At 44.2% G+C, this 6,403-nt stretch overlaps 1 protein-coding gene across 1 annotated transcript in view; it reads right to left on the bottom strand.

Annotated features, from left to right (window-relative positions):
- The window catches only part of PCMTD1 (protein-L-isoaspartate (D-aspartate) O-methyltransferase domain containing 1), an 85,775-nt gene extending 81,250 nt beyond the window's left edge, over positions 1 to 4,525 (bottom strand). The window contains exon 1 of the mRNA XM_003793704.3: positions 4,324 to 4,525. The gene's annotated coding sequence lies outside the window, so the exon portion shown is untranslated. The remainder of the gene's footprint in view (positions 1 to 4,323) is intronic.
- Positions 4,526 to 6,403: the final 1,878 nt, after the last annotated feature.

Below are 6,403 nucleotides of genomic sequence, written 5' to 3'. Positions count from 1 at the left end.
AAAAAAAAAAAAAAAACCAAAATGACAAAAAGAACAACCACCAAAAAAATACCAAAATGATAGCTAATAAGAGTTTATCAAGGACAACAAAAAAAGGCAAATCTAAAGCTTAGGAAAGAAAAAGTAGTTAGTGGTATATAACTAGGAGCCTCAGCAAAGTTGAGGGATAGAAGGGGAATGATGAGCTGAAACCACAGGTCTAAGTGGAATTGCGAACCAAAACTAAGGGAACACTTATACTTAAGGAAATGAAAGAGGAAAATGAAGAAAGGCACTAAGAAAGATGAGCCAGAAGTGCTAACTTGGGAAAGTCACTCAAGACAGATTTTCACAGCATTCACTTTCTACAGCTTGTCTAATGTTCATTATAACTTTAGATTATAAACTGAACTATCTTATGACAAAATGAGTTACTATAAAAGGTTACAAGAGCCTGCAAGTTACTAAAACATGTTAATTATTCCAACTCAACCCCCAGCAGGACACAGCTAATACAAGATGATAATTATAATTAGATATTTTTTCAGCATCTCAAAGCTCAAAGAACTGTAAGTTCCCATCTTTCTTGACATCCATCCACTCAATTACTCATTCTTTGAAAAACCCCTCTCCCTTTGTCTACTTTGACAGCCAGTTCTCAGATTGTCCCCTCCTCTATCTTGGCTTTTCTTTTATATTAACTAGTTTCTTACCGGAAACTATTGGGGAACAGGTCCTTTATGTAATGTCACAATAGCTGTTTTACACAAATTCGTTTTAAATCCCAAAATATTTCAAAGTAGGGATCGTACTCCATAAAAACTAAATAGTTGATATCTGGCTACTCATAAATATATCCTCCCTAAAGGATTTTCAGGTTAAATTGAAAAATGACCTTTCTGGCCAGGCAGTGGCTCACACCTATAAATCTAGCTGAGGCAGGTGGATCGCTTGACATCAGGAATTCAAGACCAGCCTCAGTAAGGAAACTCTGTTTCTACTAAAAAATTAGAAAAACTTGCCAGGTGTCATCGCAGACGCCAATATTTCCAGCTACTCGGGAGGCTGAGGCAAGAGGATCTCTTTAACCCCAGAGATTGAGACTGCTGTGAGCTGTGATGTTGCCATAGTACTTTACCCAGGGTGACACAGAGCAAGACTCAAAAAAAAAAAACAACTTTCTATTTCCTCCAATCACAACAATAAGATTTCTCATCTTAATTTTTGAGAATACACATACACACCCCATTAGACTCCTAGCCTCTTTTCCCACAATAAATGAAAAATAATAAATCTTTAAACATGTCTTTCTGGAGACTGAACTATTTCTGTTATACAACTATACAACCCACATGTACCTAGTGTAAACTGTATGAGAGAAAACTGACTTGTACTCTAAGAGGCCAAAGCAAAAAGACTGCTTGAGGTCTGGAGTTTAAGACCAGCCAGTCTCTATTAAAAATAGAAAAATTAGCCAGGTATAATGGTCCACACCTGTACGCCCCACTACTGGAGAGGCTGAGGCCCAGGAGTTTGAGGTTGCTGTCAACTAGGCGGAGGCCACAATACTCTAGCCTAAGACAACAGCGGGAGATTCTGCCTCAGACAAAAAGAGACCAATGACAGGAGAAATACCACTTAGATGTAAATCCAATTACTATCCTTAATGGCCAATAGAAAAACTCAGTGCATTTCCTATATGTGAGTTTATTCTGAAATACATCCCTATCACACTTTGTTAATTTCAGTATTTGTTCCATTTCTTTAAACTATACAGTTGTCACATCTGGTGGAAAACTAAAACAGACTGATACACCGTAACATTATAACACATCATTAAACTGGCAGGATGCATTTTAAGGGACTACCAAAAATGAAAAAACAAACAACCACCAAAAAAAAAACCACCAAAAACTAACCTTTCCAGACTCTCTTTTTAGCATATTAGTTTACAAAAAGTTCAGGTAGGTTCATAAAACTAATGTTTAATAAAATGACATTCTCCCTCCACATCTGTAAAGAACAAGCAGCTGCTAGAGCTATAGTTTACCCAAATTTACCAAGCATCCAGCAATTACCAAAGTAACACAATCTCCCATCTCTTGGTTAAGGGCATAAGATGGAGGAGTTTGATATTTTAATAATACACCACCAGAAACCTGATCTAACACTATACCATTATAGTTTCACACTAGGTATCCTTCAGATTATTTTCAATGCATGTGATTACATTCATGTGTCTATTTTGTTGGAAACATTTTTTTAAAAGCAGAGGAAACTATTAAGGTCAACAATTTCGTAAGGCAGTTTTCATTAACAGGAGGCAGCAAGGCAGAGCAAAAAACTCAGGTTCTTGGATTAAGCACACCTGAGGATAAGCAAGCACCATGACGAAAATGTGAGGGGATCTTGAGCAGTTGAGTCACCTCTCAAAGCCTCTGTTTATGCAATGAATGCCACTTAAGCTGTTAGGAGAAATCTGTAACAGTGTATTACTATTACAAAGAACTAAAATGACATGGATATTTTTTATTTCTTTAAAGTACAGTTACCAAACAATAAAATGCCACACAATATGACCTAACATTTCAGGATATACATGTGCAGAACCAGACTACTGTTTGTGATTATTTCACTGAGTATGGCTTTCCCTATGAGCTACCACCAAGATGAACACACAGTACATTTTCAATACAAGTAGTGATTAAATCAACAAAGCCTCCAGCTCTTCTGCACACAGAATACAGTACGTTATAGGGATTTGCTAGCTCTCTTACTTAGCAGGGTTGTACCATCCTCTGCTTCCAGCTTATTCTCTATGGCTTACTTATCAAAATATTTAATCTCTTATGCTTTTTTTGTTTCTGTCTGAAAAACAAACTTCTGATCACTAGCTTTTTACTTCACCATCAGCTACTTCACATTTAAGGAATTAAATGTGTTCAACTAGCTATATGGAATGTCAATTTATCTTTGAATAATGCACTCAAAAAACAAGTGAACTATTTCAGTAACCAGCTTTATGAAGTCATCCAGCCTCATGAAAACCACCAGTAAGCTCTGTGTAAACATATTACTCAACCTGCTTAATATGAAAGTATCCCTCTGGCCCTAGACATTCTGAAAGTTTTACCACATTAGGTTTCAAAATATGTGTAGCCCTTTTTAAAAGCTATTGCTTATTGAAAAACTGGAGACCTCATTTAGCAATAAAGAAATAAATACATAGCTGTGTTGCTTTTAAAAAGATTGAAACAGGTAATATAATGAAAGGATAGCTATGATGCACTAATAGCCAATAAAATGATACACTGCATTACATTTGATCCCAATTTTGTTTCTAAAGCCTACTCATTAAATGTACACAAAAAAGTTCTAAATGGCTACACACCACACTTGACTGGTTATTGAAGGTCTTATAAGGGGAAATACTAAAGGGGGAGCGACGGAGGGTAAGCCTCTCCATTGTTTGGCTGGTTAATTTTTTCTTAAAGAGCACGCAATACCAAAGTAATTAAGAAAAAATAACTATGCCAAAAGTATACTTTCTCCTCCATACCCAAGTTCTTCAGATCTGTAATGTTAAAAACAGAGCTATGATTTCCCAATTTTAAAAGAGGACACACAAAAACAAAATAATAAAAGTTAAAAAATCTCTCTGCAAAATTAAACCGACGAGTTCTACTCATAGGTCCTCTCCACGCCGGTGTCTGCATACCCCGACCAATATGACGGGCACTGCACTTACCACAAACAGTAGAAGACGCTCAAACAAACAACAAAAAAGTAAGCAAGAAAACGTTAGCGCCTGTTCTAACCTTCTGAATCTCTTCCCAGCCCCCAAGGCTTCCCCAAGCCTACGTAGGTTGGATTCTCTTTCTTCAAAACCAAAACAACAGAAGTCACAGGGTGGATCTGAAAAGGCCCTAAGGGGCCCGCGGGCGGTTGGGGACTCTCTGGTCCCCGGGCCAGGTCAGACCCGAAGGACGGGCCTTAGGACGCGGGGCCCCCAGCCTCCCTCGATCCCTCGGTCCCCCGGACGCCAACCTCCAAACCCGGTTGGAACCCCTTGGACTCCGTGCCCCTTCGCCCCCGCCCCTCCGTGTCCCAACCGCCCCGCCTCCCCCTCAGTTCCCCAGCGCCGACTTCCAGCCCCTCGGTCCCCGCGCCCCCGACCCCCGGACCGCGACCTCCGGCCCCGTGGTACCCCTGCCCCTAACTTCCCAGTCCCCCGGCCTCCCGGCCCTGGGTCTCCCAGACCCCGACCCCAGGCTCCTCGGCGGGACCCCAGCATAGTGCACACGCAGACCCGCACGCCCCCGACCCCGCAGGCGGCGGCATTACCTGAGGCGCGGCAGCCAGTCTGGCCCGCCGCGGCGGCGCGCGGAACTAGGCGCTACGACTCCGAGGGGTTCGCGGCAGCCGGCTGCCGCCACCACCACAACAACAACACGCCCGCCGCCGCCGCCGCCGGGGGAAGGGGCGGGGCCCGAACCACCGACTGGGGCAGCCGGACAGTCCCGACCTCCGAAGCCGCCGGCGACCGGCATGCGCAGAGACCCACGGCCCAAGGAGCCGCTCCTCCAGGAAGCCAAAGTCAACAAGGCCTGGGGACGCCCCCTCTGGCTCCGCCCCCTCCAGGATGGCTCCGCCCCGGCGCCCAAACAACGCGAGGCCTTGACTAAGGCCTAGGGACGACGGTAGTGGGGGAAGATCCCGCGAGAGCAGGGCCTCCTGCGCTGCCGGAGAGCCAAGAGTTTTTCTCAAGATTGTGCCACTTTGAGGTGGCCACGCGGCGTTCGGGAGCTCCACCGGTCGGTAGTAAGCACTGCTGCCGCGCTTCCTCCACGTCGGCTGCCCGCGCCACTCGGCGAGCTCGGGACGCGGGGTCCGGTGCTGGCGGGAGCGCCCCAGACCCCTGCCGTGGGGAGGGCTGTTGAGGAGGGTTGTAAAGTTAAGAAGAAAGGAGACATTGGATGAAGCGAGCTGGGAAAACAATGCCACTGGTGACCCTAAGCTGCAAACATGCTGTTTGTACTTTAAAGACTTTTTTTTTTTTTTTGCGCAGTTTTTGGCCGGGGCCGGGTTTGAACCCGCCACCCTGGGTATATGGGGCCAGCACCCTGCCCACTCAGCAACAGGAGCCGCCCACTTTAAAGACTTATAACAAACTGCATTTAGGGTTTTTTTTGTTTTTTTTTTTTGTTTTTTTTTTTTTTTGGCTGGGGCTGAGTTTAAACCCGCCACCTCCAGCACATGCCCGGCGCCCTCCAGGCGCCGGCCCTGCATTTAGGTTTTTTTCAGCGTGTTGTAATACGCATAAAAGGCGTTATGTCTCTCCCAAACACTAATTTTAGTCCGTGTTCTGCTTTCCTGTTAATGTTGGTGCATCCCACTCCAGCCTACTGGTAGGTTTTGGAGGGTGATCTGCAGGCATCGCTTGAATTCTGTTCGGTTTTGGTTGTCAAGGATGTTAACAGTAATGGCTGGCTACCCTTATGGGTTACCTAAAGTAAATCTGAATTAGAACATTCTCAGTGCCCGGGTTACTGCTTCCCACCGTGACTGATCCCGTACACGTGTTTAGAAAGAAAACACCCACCAGGTCAAAGCTTGAAATGCCGAGATAACAGCAGAATTGCTGCTCAGGTGGTTTGTCATTCAACTCAACAGCTTCACTTTATTTGGATTTTAAGTATGAATGCGAAGCCAGTAGACCTGTAGCTCGGGACTATTCAAAGTCTATATCCATCTGCGTCCTGGAGTAGCGCTGTGGGTCACAGCTTTCTGCCTGGACTCAGGGTACTCCTAACTGTGACTGAATCATAACAGTCTTACAACAGAAATTTTGGCGTTTGAAGACATCTTACTATAAATGAAAAAATCAAGTTAGGAGGGTGGCGCCAGAAACTATGCCCATGGCCCAGTGGTTCCAGCGCCAGCCACATACACTGAGGTTGGCGGGTTCGAATCCGGCCTGGGCCAGCTCAACACCAATGACAACTGCGACAAAAAATAGCCAGGTATTGTGACTGGTGCCTGTAGTCCCAGCTACTCAGGAGGCTGAGGCAAGAGAATCTCTTAAGCCCAAGAGTTTGAGGTTGCTGTGAGCTGTGATGCTATGGCACTCTACCAAGGGCGACATAGTGAGACCCTATCTCAAAAAAAAAAAAAAAAAATCGAGTTAGGAAAATAGTTAAAATCTTTAAATAACTCTCTGACAGTTCCCCTATTTTTTCTCCGTTATTTTACATGGTTACTTTCTTCCTTCTCTACTGGGAATCTTTTAGAGTTTTAGACCTTTTGTTTGTTTGTTTTCTATGGCATTAAAGTGGGACACAGTTCATTTTTTATTACTACTAGTAGGTACTTTGTTTTTGAACAGGACTAAGTGAGACTCTGGGGTGAATAATTGAACAACAGA

The sequence above is a fragment of the Otolemur garnettii genome, unplaced genomic scaffold (assembly GCF_000181295.1).
Source record: "Otolemur garnettii isolate 467f Iridium unplaced genomic scaffold, OtoGar3 scaffold00071, whole genome shotgun sequence".
In the NCBI taxonomy this organism is placed as follows: Eukaryota; Metazoa; Chordata; class Mammalia; order Primates; family Galagidae; genus Otolemur; species Otolemur garnettii.
Note: the sequence above shows the minus strand (reverse complement) of the source record. Positions and strands in the feature narration are given on the sequence as shown.